Genomic DNA, 14,975 nt, shown 5'->3' on the forward strand with positions numbered 1-14,975 from the left:
TACCCTACCCCTTCAAGGCTCTTGCTGCCTGCATCATGCCAATAGCCCTGGGTTCTCCCATCACTGCCCTTTGCAGCACCAGCTGGTTCAGTGACTTTTCTTGTGTTAGACTTCCTTTGTTCCTACATTTAAAGAAGAAATGTTCATTTAATGTATTTATTTGGCTGTGTCGGGTCTTAATGGTGGCATGCAGGATCTTTTTCACTGGGGTGTATGGACTCTTTAGTTGTAACGTGTGAACTTAGTTGCCCTGAGGCACATGGGATCTTAGTTCCCCCTCCAGGGATGGAACCGGTGTCCCCTGCATAGCAAGGGGACGTGCTTAACCACTGGACTGCCAGGGAAGTCCCCTGTTCCTATATTTGAAGCTCCTTTTCTTTTGAGTCATTTAACACCCAAGCATCTCCACCATAGGAGAAGGTGGGAAAGAAGAGTAGAAAGGAGGCTTTGACTTGCATATCTTGCTTCATTTCCTTCCCTGTTGAAAAGAACGTGGTGGGAAGAAGGTTCAAGTAAGCATGGGTATGCATTCTCTCTGATTTATCATACTCTACTTATGTCTGCCAACCTCTGATCTTTTGAGGGTGTGTGTGGACATTAGAAAATGAATGGTGGGTAGGATAATATTAGTAACATCTGACCAGTTTGCAGGACACCTCGGGGCCAAGTCCCACACATTCCATTTGCAGAGCCTTGTGAGCTTTCCCAATCACATTCCAAACAATATTTTAAAATCACTTTTCATAATCACACCTCCTTTTATCCTACAGATACTCAGTGAATGCAAACACCGTGCTAAGGTGTGTGGCTACACGCGTGTAAACAAGGCACAGACCCTGCCCACGAGCAATCTGCCTTTGGCTCCCAGAGACATCAGTGGCAGCCAGAAATTCAACAAGGTGACAAAGGAGAGCAGAAGGAAAGGGGCCCCCAAGTTTGGGGGAAAATTGTACTGCTGCTGGGTTCCAGACTCCCAGAGGGAAGATGAAAGTAACACTCAAGGGTTTTGAGACTTCTGTGGAATTAGCTGCTTGTAAGACATTGCTTTGTCTGGCTTCAAAAGCTATGATGGAGCCCTAAGAAAGTCCTGTCATTTACAGGCAAATCTTAATACTTACTTTGATTTCTCTTTGTTAGAAGCCCAACCCAAGAATTCTGCTTAGGAATTTTTCAGATATGACAAATGATTGCTTCTCTAGAAATAGTCTGTACTAAAATGAGTCCTCATTTCTTTCGTCTCTCACACTCAAAAGGAACAAAAATCCAAAGACAGAAATCAGTATTGTGTTCTCTCTGTCTGGCTGATGGACGTGTGGCTGCCTCACCGCCAACTTCCAACAATCCCGAGATGGTCCTTCCTGAAACCCAGGACTTGATCTGCTGCACACTCTGCCCTGGAGCCCCTCCTGCCTCCCAGCTGTTGTCGGAGTCAGAGGGAGGGGAAGCAGAGGAGGAACAAGATGAGGTGTGGCAACAAAGGGACCGTGACCAAGTGTACCACGCCTTATCTGTGAAGGTATGACTCTCCAGAGATTTCCTCGAATGGTCTACGTGATGTGTAGATAAGCCCTGTGGTTCCCTTTGCTGTTTAATACATCAGATCAGAGTCTCAGAATTCTCAGAAATCACTTTTTCCCCTAACACAACCCCTTTTATCTTTCATATCTCCCTTTAAATATGATGTGAAAGAATTGTGTAAACCAACCCACGAAGTAATAGTGCAGCAAAGTCAGGTGAAAGGCCATTAATAGATTAAATTATAAAATTGTTTAAGGCAACATATTTTTGTGTTTTAGTTTTTTTATTAAAAAAAATTTAGTTTGTTTTTAAAACAAGCACATAAAGAAACCACTTGGAAATTCCCTTGCGGTCCAGTGGTTAGGACTCGGTGCTTTCACTGCCAGGGCTGGGTTCAATCCCTGGTCGTGGAACTAAGATTCTGCAAGCTGCACCTCAAAAAAACAAAGCAAACAGAATTCACTATATGCCTAGAATGCTACAAAAATACTTCCCTATAAGTGTTGAAATATAACCATATCAACTTATTTGCAGAAAGTAAAGTCACTCAGTCACGTCTGACTCTTTGCAACCCCATGGACTGTAGCCTACCATGCTCCTCCATCCTTGGGATTTTCCAGGCAAGAGTACTGGAGTGGGTTGCAAGAGAATAGTAATAAAATACTAATAGTTACTATGCCATTGAGTGCTTCCTGTGTGCCAAGAACACGCTAAGAACTTCATGTGCATCATCTCATTTAATCCTCAAAACCATGCATGAGGTGGGAGCTATTATCATCTCCATTCTCAGGATACAGAGATAGAGGTAAGACAGTGTACATGCCCAGCCACCTTCCTGGGGGTCTGCAGACAATACTCGGTGAAGCGAGGTGGTGTGACTGCAAACTCTGCTGCCACCGCTCCCCATCAGTTCAGCTCAGATCAGTCGCTCAGTTGTGTCTGACTCTCTGCTCAGTCCCCATGGACTGCAGCACGCCAGGCCTCCCTGTCCATCACCAACTCCCGGAGTTTGCTCAAACTCATGTCCATAGAGTTGGTGATGCCATCCAACCATCTCATCTTCTGTCATTCCCTTCTCCTCCAGCCTTCAATCTTTCCCAGCAACAGGATCTTTTCCAGTGAGACAGTTCTTCACATGAGGTGGCCAAAGTATTGGAGTTTCAGCTTCAACATCAGTCCTTCCAATGAACACCCAGGACTGATCTCCTTTAGAATGGACTCGTTGGATCTCCTTGTAGTCCAAGGGACTCTCATGAGTCTTCTCCAACACCACAGTTCAAAAGCATCAGTTCATCATCACTCAGCTTTCTTTATAGTCCAACTCTCACATCCATACATGACCACTGGAAAAACCATAGCCTTGACTAGATGGACCTTTGTTGGCAAAGTAATGTCTTTGCTTTTGAATATGCTATCTAGGTTGGTCATAACTCTTCTTCCAAGGGTAAGCATTTTTTAATTTCATGGCTGCAATCACCATCTGCAGTGATTTTGGAGCCCTCCAAAATAAAGTCTGCCTCTCCCCATGACACAGAGCAAAGGCCCCTTGCCTTGGGTCACAATGTCCTTGCCATTACACCATAGCTCCCTCGTGCACTCTTTTTTTTTTTAAATGACATGTAGCAACATATAGTAACAACAAACATTTCTAAATTTCCCAGGAGTTATGAGCAGCATCTAAGAAATTGCTCAAAGTGGTTTTTAAAAGTTGATTATCTTAAGGATATTGTGTGTGTATTTCTGCTGTTAATTACTTGAGAAATATAAATCATGATAGCCAACCATTACTTCATGGCAGGAAGTTAACAGTCCTGCCCATTCAAGATTACAGTTAGAAATTCTGAATGGCCAACTGTGAATTAATAAGCTTTCAAAGCAACTTCCAGACAATTGAGTCATCAAGTTTTTCAGAGAAGTATGTGGCACACATTTAAGTCATTGTCCTCTTTGGTGACATGTTTATGATATTAATTTAAATGATAAAAGAGGGATTCCCTGGGATTTCAGTGGTTAGGACTCTGTGCTTCCACTGCAGGCTGCACGGGTTCAATCCCTGGTCAGGGAACTAAGATCCCACAAGCTGGGAATAATAATAATAATAAAAATAATTTCAGTTGACTAAAAATTGTGTCAGTTTTCCAAATACATGTAGCATCTGTTACAAAGATAGTGTTTGGAAAACATTAAACTGACCTAGTTTCATTTTCCCAGTTAAACTTTATTGTCTCCTGGTCTTCTACATCTAAGGCTGAGCGCTGAGTCTTACTGCACCCCAGTAATGAGGGGGAGAAGCACCAGCCCCACCTGGAGCAAAGGACTGTGGAACAGCTATGCCTCTTTTTTTTCGGCTGTTCTTGTCTTCATTGCATCGCTGGAATTTCTCTAGTGCGGCTCATGGGCTGCAGGATTCCCAGGCTCAGTAGTTGCAGCTCGTGGGCTTAGTTGCCCCAGGTATGTGGGATCTTCGGTCTCTGACAAGGGATCAAACCTGTGTCCCCTGCATTGCAAAGCAGATTCTTAACCACTGGACCACCAGGGAAGTCCCCAGCTTGAGTCACAAGGCAAGTCCTGAACATCATATTTTTTGGGTAGAGAAAAGGATTTTCTAATCCCATTAGCCTCCATATACTACATTAAGAGTCAGGTCTGGTGAGCTGGTTATGAGCACAGTCTAGGATAGAAGGCAGGTGAGAAATCTTGGTCCATTCTGTCCCCAGTGGACTGTGGAAAGATGAGGAGGGTGAAGCTAGCAGGCCCAGAGCCCGACTTCTCCTCTCTGGGCGGTGGTCTAGACTGACGGGACTCCAGGAGGACAGAGCCTAGAAGATGCTGTCTCTGTGCTCTTCACACCGAGGTAAGACAGAAGGGTAAAATCAGCGCCAAGGTGGTGCTCCGCAGTCCAGCCCCTGACACTGTCTTGGCTCTGTTGTCTCACAGAAGGCATTTGGAGTTCTCCACATGCCACGTGAAGAATTGTAGGAGCAGCCAGCCAGTGGAGGTGGCTGGCAGCCTACTGCGGGGTACCCAGGCAGGCAGTCGTACCAAACTGCCTTAATTTTTATACTTTTGTAATCCAAGTCTATGCCCCAACCAGTAACGCTGAAGAAGCTGAAGTTGAACGGTTCTATGAAGACCAATAAGACCTTTTAGAGCTAACAACCCAAAAAGATGTCTTTTTCATTATAGGGGAAAGGAATGCAAAGTAGAAAGTCAAGAAACACCTGGAGTAACAGGCAAATTTGGCCTTGAAATACGGAATGAAGCAGGGCAAAGGCTAATAGAGTTTTGCCAAGAGAATGCACTGGTCATAGCAAACACCCTCTTCCAGCAATACAAGAGAAGACTCTACACATGGACATCACCAGATGGTCAACACCGAAATCATATTGATTATATTCTTTGCAGCCAAAGATGGAGAAGCTCTATAAAGTCAGCAAAAACAAGACCAGGAGCTGACTGTGGCTCAGATCATCAACTCCTTATTACCAAATTCAGACTGAAATTGAAGAAAGTAGGGAAAACCACTAGACCATTCAAGTATGACCTAAATCAAATCCTCATGATTATACAGTGGAAGTGAGAAATAGATTTAAGGGACTAGATCTGATAGAGTGCCTGAAGAACTATGGAATGAGGTTTGTGACACTGTACAGGAGACAGGGATCAAGACCATCCCCATGGAAAAGAAATGCAAAAAAGCAAAATGGCTGTCTGGGGAGGCCTTACAAATAGCTGTGAAAAGAAGAGAAGCAAAAAGCAAAGGAGAAAAGGAAAGATATAAGCATCTGAATGCAGAGTTCCAAAGAATAGCAAGGAGAGATAAGAAAGCTTTCCTCAGTGATCAATGCAAAGAAATAGAGGAAAACAACAGAATGGGAAGACTAGAGATCTCTTCAAGAAAATTAGAGATACCAAGGGAACATTTCATGCAAAGATGGGCTCGATAAGGACAGAAATGGTATGGACCTAACAGAAGCAGAAGATATTAAGAAGAGGTGGCAAGAATACACAAGAGAACTGTATAAAAAAGAGCTTCACGACCACGATAATCACGATGGTGTGATCACTAATCTAGAGCCAGACATCCTGGAATGTGAAGTCAAGTGGGCCTTAGAAAGCATCACTAGGAACAAAGCTAGTGGAGGTGATGGAATTCCAGTTGAGCTCTTTCAAATCCTGAAAGATGATGCTGTGAAAGTGCTGCACTCAATATGCCAGCAAATTTGGAAAATTCAGCAGTGGCCATAGGACTGGAAAAGATCAGTTTTCTTTCCAATCCCAAAGAAAGGCAATGCCAAAGAATGCTCAAACTACTGCACAATTGCACCCATCTCACACGCTAGTAAAGTAATGCTCAAAATTCTCCAAGCCAGGCTTCAGCAATACATGAACCGTGAACTTCCAGATGTTCAAGCTGGTTTAGAAAAGGCAGAGGAACCAGAGATCAAATTGCCAACATCTGCTGGATCATGGAAAAAGCAAGAGAGTTCAAGGAAAACATCTATTTCTGCTTTATTGACTATGCCAAAGCCTTTGACTGTGTGGATCACAATAAACTGTGGAAAATTCTGAAAGAGATGGGCATACCAGAGCACCTGACCTGCCTCTTGAGAAACCTGTATGCAGGTCAGGAAGCAACAGTTAGAACTGGACATGGAACAACAGACTGGTTCCAAATAGGAAAAGGAGTACATCAAGGCTGTATATTGTCACCCTGCTTATTTAACTTTTATGCAGAGAACATCATGAGAAACGCTGGGTTGGAAGAAGCACAAGCTGGAATCAAGATTGCCCGGAGAAATATCAATAACCTCAGATATGCAGATGACACCACCCTTATGGCAGAAAGTGAAGAGGAACTTCACATCAAAAAGCCTCTTGATGAAAGTGAAAGAGAGTGAAAAAGTTGGCTTAAAGCTCAACATTCAGAAAACGAAGATCATGGCATCTGGTCCCATCACTTCATGGCAAATAGATGGAGAAACAATGGAAACAGTGTCAGACTTTATTTTTTTGGGCTCCAAAATCACTGCAGATGATGATTGCAGCCATGAAATTAAAAGACGCTTACTCCTTGGAAGGAAAGTTATGACCAAGCTAGATATCATATTGAAAAGAAGAGATATTACTTTGTCAACAAAGGTCCATCTAGTCAAGGCTACGGTTTTTCCAGTGGTCATGTGTGGATGTGAGAGTTGGACTGTGAAGAAAGCTGAGCACCAAAAAATTGATGCTTTTGAACTGTGGTGTTGGAGAAGACTCTTGAGAGTCCCTTAGACTGCAAGGAGATCCAACCAGTCCATTCTGAAGGAGATCAGTTCTGGGTGTTCTTTGGAAGGATTGATTCTAAAGCTGAAATGCCAATACTTTGGCCACCTCATGTGAAGAGTTGACTCATTGGAAAAGACTCTGATGCTGGGAGGGATTGGGGGCAGAAGGAGAAGGGGACGACAGAGGATGAGATGGCTGGATGGCATCACTGACGAGATGGACATGAGTCTGAGTGAACTTCCAGAGTTGGTGATGGACAGGGAGGCCTGGCGTGCTGCGATTCATGGGGTTGCAAAGAGTCGGACACGACTGAGCGACTGAACTGAACTGATGATGCATTTATTTTCTATTGACTATTCCTCTGCCACTTATTATTTTTGCAGAAATTCTTGGCTACTTCTTTTCTAATCCCCACATGAACTTTAACATCCAATGACCCCCTCCAAAAAAAAAATCTTGGTGGTATTTTGGGGGCATTGCATTAATTTTATAGCTCATTTTTTTAAGGAAGATGGACAGATTAATTCCTGTTAAGAACTTGGTATGATCTGTTTTCTTTTTTTTTAAAGGCCTATTGCTACCATGACTCTGCTTGATTATTAGATTTCAAAACCCTTGGCCTTATTAATCTGTCTTGAAGTCACTTTGAACACCATGTACTCCTGTCTTGTTTTTAGGAATTACAGGATGTTATTGTGGTTTGTTTGTCTATGACTTGCTATACAGTAAGTCCCCTACTTATGAACCTTCAAGTTATGGACTTTCAAGGATTCAAACTTGTGTTCTCAAATCCAATCACATAAGTTAGTTTATGTGTCAGGCGTACACTGACATGTGCGTGCATCCTCTACAGGTGGTTGTGATTTGTGCACTTTACTGCCCTGTACTGTATAGACTGCAGTAGTTCAGCATCTTTATTTCAAGCTAGATCTGCAAGAGGGCGACTTCTCTGTGCAATGTGAGGAGCTTACTAATGAAGACCCAGTGGAACTGGAGGCCCGGAGAAAGGATGAAGAGAGACCACGAGGAAGGAGAAGTAACTGCAGAACCAAAGAGATGCACGACGCAGGAGACAGAAGGGGATTTTCTTGAAGGCACGGCTAGTTGTTGAATCACAGGACCCAAATGTGGAACAGCACACAGAGTTTGCAGCAACCATTCAGAATGCAGTCCAGTGCTACTGCGTCATCCATGACGAGGGAAAAAGAGCTACTACCCAGACATTACTGGATCATTTTTTCAAGAGGTTAGAGAGAATTGAATCCAGCAAGGAGCCGGAACTTGTGCCATCAACGTCAAGTGAGAGTGAAAGTGCAGCCTGCCCTCTGTCTCCTGTCGCTGCTGATCCTTCGGTTCTGCCATCTCCCACCGCCTCCCCAGTCGGTAACTCTTCTCGCCTCTTCACTCCATGCCAGCTCCTGTGTGCCAGCTGTTGTTCTGTACAGCGTACTCTTTAAGGTACTAGACTGTAAGATTAAAAACATTTAATATATTTTTGTGTGTTTGCTTTTCATGTATTATTTGTGTGAGAAGTATTACAAACCCGTTACAGTACAGTACTATATAGCCAAGTGTGTTAGTTGGGTACCTAGGCTAACTTTCTTGAACTCAGGAACAAATTGGACTTAAGAACGCACTCTTAGGATGGAACTCTTTCATATGTAGGGACTTACTGTATAACAAATCATCCTCCAAATAATGGCTTAAAACAACAACTTGCTCGCAGTTCAGCAATCTGAGCTGGGCTCAGCTGGATGGTTTTTCTGGTCTTCGTGCTGGTGGTCACTCATGTGGCTGCATTCAGCCGGCAGGTTGGCTGGAGGCTGGCTTCCTCTGGGACTTGGGATGGTCAAGTGTCTCCCTCTTTCCCTACAGTCTCAGTGTCTCTCTCTTTCCAAATGGACTTCCCATGTGATTTCTCCAGCAGGGTAGCTGATCTCTTCACACAGTAGCTCAAGGATCTTCTTGGATTTAAACCTGGAACTGGCACAACATCACCTGTACTATGTTCTTTTTTGGATAGATATAGGGACCATTGCTGGAGAAGGCGATGGCACCCCGCTCCAGTACTCTTGCCTGGAAAATCCCATGGACGGAGGAGCCTGGTAGGCTGCAGTCCTTGGGGTTGCTAAGAGTCGGACACAACTGAGCGACTTCACTTTCACTTTTCACTTTCATGCATTGGAGAAGGAAATGGCAACCCACTCCAGAGTTCTTGCCTGGAGAATCCCAGGGACGGGGGAGTCTGACGGGCTGCTGTCTATGGGGTCACACAGAGTTGGACACGACTGAAGCGACTTAGCAGCAGCGACAGGGACCATTGCAATGAAATTTTTTTTTTTTTTTTTTTTACTTTACAGTCTGCTAGACCGTACAGTACTGTACTAGGCTGTACTACTACTACTAGACTACTATTGCTAGACTGTACTAGACTATACTAGACTGTGGTAGTACAGTCTACTAGACTGTACTGTAGGTGGGAGGAGAAGGGGCTGACAGAGGATGGGATGGTTGGATGGCATCACCGACTCGATGGACATGAGTTTGAGCAAGCTCCAGGAGTTGGTGATGGACAGGGAAGCCTGGTGTGCTGCAGTCCACGGGGTCGCAAAGAGTCGGACACGACTGAGCGACTGACCTGAACTGAGACTGCACTATATTCTATTAGTTAAAGTAGGTCCTGGGCCAAATCAGGTTTAAGAAGGAGTTTGAGGGTGGGGTCTCTACAAGGGCATGAATGCTGGGAGACATAGTTCACGATGGGCCACTGAAATGATGGGCTACCACAATAGTCTTAAAATTCTTCAATGGGCACTAAATCCCCAGGATCTAACCCAGTGCTTGGCATCTGTTGAATGAATACTGCTGGCTGATGGCTGCATGTATAAGTAGCACCACTGGAATGTGGAAACTCAGGTTCTGAAGGCAAAGTCTGAGCAGCCACCTGCAAAATCACACTTACAACAGCACCACTTGTTTGCTGATGCGTTGAGGTGTGTGGGGCCTCCCGCACATCTGTGAGACACCATCCTCCTTCTCAAAAGGCATCACCGATTATTATATACTTCTTGAGAACCTATTCAAAATACACACGAGTCAATAAGTAAATTGCAGCACTTACATTCTGTGGAAACAAAGGGGAAGTTCTTTGAGAAGAGTGGTTAGCATGGAAGGAGGCCAGAGATTTCACTGTTCTGGTTAGTCAAGGAAGATTTCCTGGAAGAGGTGGTTTCAGGAACTCTACGAATAATGGGAAAAGACTGAGGTCGACTGGGGGATATTCTGAACAAGTGATACGACCTTAAAAAAAATCCAAGACACCAGAGTAAGACGGATGAAAGGAGTGATGAACAGTTGTTTGCAAAGAGCGAAAGGCCAATTCAGGAAGGAGTTTGGCGGAACAGTCCAGCCACTGCCTGCGAAAGTTGGGCAGTGCCTGGGGCATTTCTGCAAAGGTTGAGCATTTCTGCAAAGGTTGAGTCTGAGACTTGCTGTTACTACACTGGGACCCTCTTCCATCTGTCTGCCCTGTTACTTCTAGAAGGATTCAGGTCAAGGCACAAAGCTGAATATGGCTGGATCTCTCAGGCTCATGGGTAGCAGTGCACAGCCTCAAAGAGTCTGTAAAACTGGCTTCCCTGGAAAGAAAAGAGACCAGGAAGAGGCAAGATGGGAGAGCCCAGTTAGCTAGAACTCTGGGCCCCCCTGAAACCAGAGCTCCTTGAAGAACATAATCCTCTGGGCTGCCCTCCTGCCAGGAACACACAGTGAGGGACAGAGTGAGGTCCCTTAGGCCCGTTCTTTGTGACCCTTCCTATAGTGATGAATGTGGGGGGAAGTGACCGGGGAGTGGGCAGGAGGCCTGGGTTAGTTTTCCTGCTCCATCCACCTCCCCAGAGTAACCAGCCAATTCCTAGAACTGCCTTTGCCATTTGTGGCTCTTATTAGCAACCACAGTCTTGAGTCAGACAACCAGTAATGCTGTCTGAAAGCCAGTAAATATTTGCCATAAGTAGCATCCTAAGCCAGGTTCCATGAGAGGGCACATAAAATCAGAAATGAGAGGAAGGCCCAAAGGTCATCTGATCTAGCTCTGTGCTCTCAGAAAGGAGAATAAGCAGGTCAACCAGTTGTCAGGAAAAATAGCCTCTTCGAAGGTTTCAAGGAGACTGTAACTCTTTGAGGCATAAATAAAATAACTGGAAAAGAGACTCAATGCCAAAGAGAAAAAGCCTTATGATTCACTCCAGAAAAGAGCAGGTTGAGGGTGCAGTGGTTTGTTTAGTTCTGTGGAAGAGTCTCAGGCAGGGGAGACTTGCCAGCGCTCCTCTGCCTCTGCTGGGGAGAGAACAAGAGGAAATGAGTTTGAAGGACAGCATGTGGAACCGAAAATAAACATGAACTGCTGACCATCAGCGGAATTAGGTCCTGGAACCCTGAGGGTGGGTGGAGACTCTTCATTAAAAGAAAAAGAAATCTATCAGGTATACTTTGTCTAAACAGGAATCATAAAGGATCTAGAACAATCTTGCCAAGGTCTTTCAGTGCTATCAGCAGTTCTTATTGAGTAAAGGGATTATGGGCAAATTGATTACAATAAATTATTTTAATTAGTTATTAATTAAATATATAATAGTTTGTGATTGTCAGTGAGTATTGCCATGGTTATTTTCTAATTTTATATGATAATTGTTTCATTTTTGTAAAAAGAATTTTTATTAAAATTTTATTAAAATTCTGATCTCCTGTGACTTAAATATTTATAGCTCAATTTTTAATAAAAACTGGAATTGCTTGGTGTGTGAAATTGCACACACAGGAAATATAAAACTTCAGTTACTTTTATGTAGGTAAGTGTCTGAAACTTGCCTGGAACTTCCTACTTTAAAAATAACATAGCATAGTATCTAGATATTTTTTAAAGTTCTTTTGTATTATACAGTCTCCTGAAACTTCCACTTTGCCTGAAAAAGTGAAAGGTTTTTTTTTTCCTTCCAGTTTTCTTGAAGTATAATTGAAATACAACACTGTATAAGTTTAAGGTGTAAGAAATAAATGTTTGAAACTTAGTGGAGAGTTGTCCATTTCCATGCATAAGAAAATGCATCAGAATTTTAAAAATGTACTTCTCAGCTGTTTTGCTACTGTGAGAATATTTCATGTGTCATTGACGCAGAAATCATTTTGTAGCATGAGTTTATCAGTATTCTGAATAATTCACCCTTCCAATCTGTTGTGTAGGAGATATTTCTGCTCAACAAATTGGAAGTTTTCTAATGTACCACTTTTGGTGAATTTGGTTGTTCAAGATGGAATTTTAACAAACGTTCACTATGTGAGCTAGGATGTTACTACAGGAGAGGCACATTGCCTACAAGCCAAGATGCAGGCATAAAGAAACGACAGGACAGTCCTGGTCTGAATCACTAATGAGAGAGCCCGTCACTCGTTTCCCAGAGGCGTGCACTTTGATATCAAGCCACCCACCATCTGATACATGTTGGAGCACGATGGCAGAGGGCCACAACTTCCACTTGGAATGATTAAGAACGTCTCCACAGAAGGTGCATTTGAGCCACATTTCATTTATTTATGTATTTATGACCGTGCTGGGTCTTTGCTGTGCCTGGGTTTTCTCTAGTTGCGATATGCAGGTTGCTCGTTGCAGTGACTTCGCCTGTTGCAGAGCACCAGCTCTAGGCTTGCAGGCTTAGCTGCCCCACAGCATGTGGGATCTTCTTGGATCAGGGATCGAACCCATATCCCTTACATTGGCAGGTGGACTCAACCACTGGGTCACTAGGAAAGTCCCTGAGCCACACTTTAAATGTAAATAGGGGGGGACGGCATCTAGAGGCATTCAGGATGGTGCAGCATCTGACCTACCGTCGTAGGCTGTCCTACAATACAGCCTCTAACAAAACCAGGCTGTCCTGAACCCCTGGTAATAGAATTGTTTACCTTTATACCAAGAAGGTTGGGAAAGCACCAAAATCTGCATGTGGTGTGTGCCCAGGCTGACTTAGAGGGGTTCGTGCTGTGAGACCAAAAGTTCTCATGAGGTTGTCTAAAACAAAGAAACATGTCAGCCGAGCATATGGTGGTTCCATGTATGCTAAATGTGTCTGCGACAGGATCAAGGGCGCTTTCCTTATTGAAGAGCAGATCGTTGTGAGAGTATTGAAAGCACAAGCACAGAGTCAGAAAGCTAAATAAAAAATGAACCATTTTTGAGTAAAAAAAAAATAAATAAAATAAATGTAAATAGGATTTGGTTGATAAAGTACATTCTAGGCAGAAGCAATGGCATGGGTGAAGATGAGATGTGCTGGCAGGGACCATCTTAGCTGGGACATACTATGATAATACCGAGCCATTGACATAGCTGGATTTGTTACATCAGAAGTACGCCATGAGATTTAAAACTTGGGTTAAGGTTTAGGATGGTATTTGTCAGAAAGTGGGGAGGTATTGGAGGTTTATGACCTAAGTATGTGTATAATTGCTTGTGGCACTCTGCTAGATGGACATATACAAGGAGATCTATCCAGAAACATATTCCTGGCTGCTCTATTCAGAGGCATTGGCAGGGTTTACTTCATGTGTGAAAACAAAAACAAAAAACAGAAATGAGTGGAAAAAGCAATAGGTTTGAATAATCAGTAAAGTCTCAACATATTTTAAAGGGTACAATTTGAGAGGAAGGAAAATATTTAATTTGACCCTCAGTCTTAGTATAACTCAGGGAAATGCAGATCGAGACCACAATAAAACAGCATTTCCCACCTCCTAGACACACAAAGATTTAGGTATCTGATGATTGATAGAACAACTAAACAAAAATCAACAAGGATATAGAACTTAAGCAACATGGTCTAAGCAGTATTTATAGAACACCCTACCTAGTCATGTATGGATGTGAGAGTTGGACTGTGAAGAAGGCTGAGTGTTGAAGAACTGATGCTTTTGAACTGTAGTGTTGGAAAAGACTCTTGAGAGTCCCTTGGACTGCAAGGAGATCCAACCAGTCCATTCTGAAGGAGATCAATCCAATCTGAAGGATTTCTTTGGAAGGAATGATGCTAAAGCTGAAACTCCAGTACTTTGGCCACCTCATGCGAAGGGTTGACTCATTGGAAAAGACTTTGATGGTGGGAGGGATTGGGGGCAGGAGAAGAAGGGGATGACAGAGGATGAGATGGCTAAATGGCATCACTGACTTGATGGACGTGAGTCTGTGTGAACTCTGGGAGTTGGTGATGGACAGGTTGGCCTGGCGTGCTGCGATTCATGGGGTACTCAAAGAGTCGGGCACGACTGAGCGACTGAACTGAACTGAACTGACCCAACAGCTGCAGAATGCACATTCATTTCAAGTGCCCATGAAACATACACCAGGTTAGACTATATCCTGAGTCATAAAACAAACCTATGCAAATTAAAGAGAATTTTAACTATAGAGAGTATATTCTCTGATTACATTGGAATCAAACTAGAAAGCAATAGCAGAAAGATAAGAGGAAAATCTTCAACCACTTGGAGTAAACACTATTCTAAATAATTCATGAGTCAAATAGGAAATTGCAAGGGTAATTTTAAAAATTCCTTGAACTAAAGGGAAATGAAAATATGATATATCAAAATTTGCTTGACATAACTAAAATAATGCCAAGAGGGAAATTTATGCACTAAATGTGTCAAACTTTCAACTAAAGAACCTAGAAAACAGCAAAATAAGTCCAATCAAGCAGAGAGAAGGGAAAAGTTAAAAACAGAAAAATGATGGAGAAAAGCACAAAAACAAAAAGACGATTCTTTGGAAAGATGAACAAAATTGACAAATCTCTAGCAAGACTAACCAAGAAGGGGAAAAAAGAGAGAAAATACAGATGACCAATGTCAGGAATGAAACAGGGAACATCACCCGAGAACCTCCAGGCTCAAAAGAATAATAAAGGAATATTATGAACAATAACATACACAAAGATTTGACAACTTGGGTGAAATAGACTCATTCCTCAAAAAATATGAACTACCACAACTCAATAAGCAAGAGATAATTTTAATAGTCTTGTAACTATTGAAGGAATTGGCTTCATAATTTTAAAACTTATGAAAAGGAACCTCCATATATGGATGGTTTCACCAGAGAATTCTATTAAACAATTAAGACAGAATTTTAGAAA

General features: G+C 42.9%; 1 pseudogene; it reads left to right on the forward strand.

Annotated features, from left to right (window-relative positions):
- Positions 12,640 to 13,018, forward strand: LOC102183169 (annotated as a pseudogene).

The sequence above is a fragment of the Capra hircus genome, chromosome 16 (genome assembly GCF_001704415.2).
Source record: "Capra hircus breed San Clemente chromosome 16, ASM170441v1, whole genome shotgun sequence".
Lineage (NCBI taxonomy): Eukaryota > Metazoa > Chordata > Mammalia > Artiodactyla > Bovidae > Capra > Capra hircus.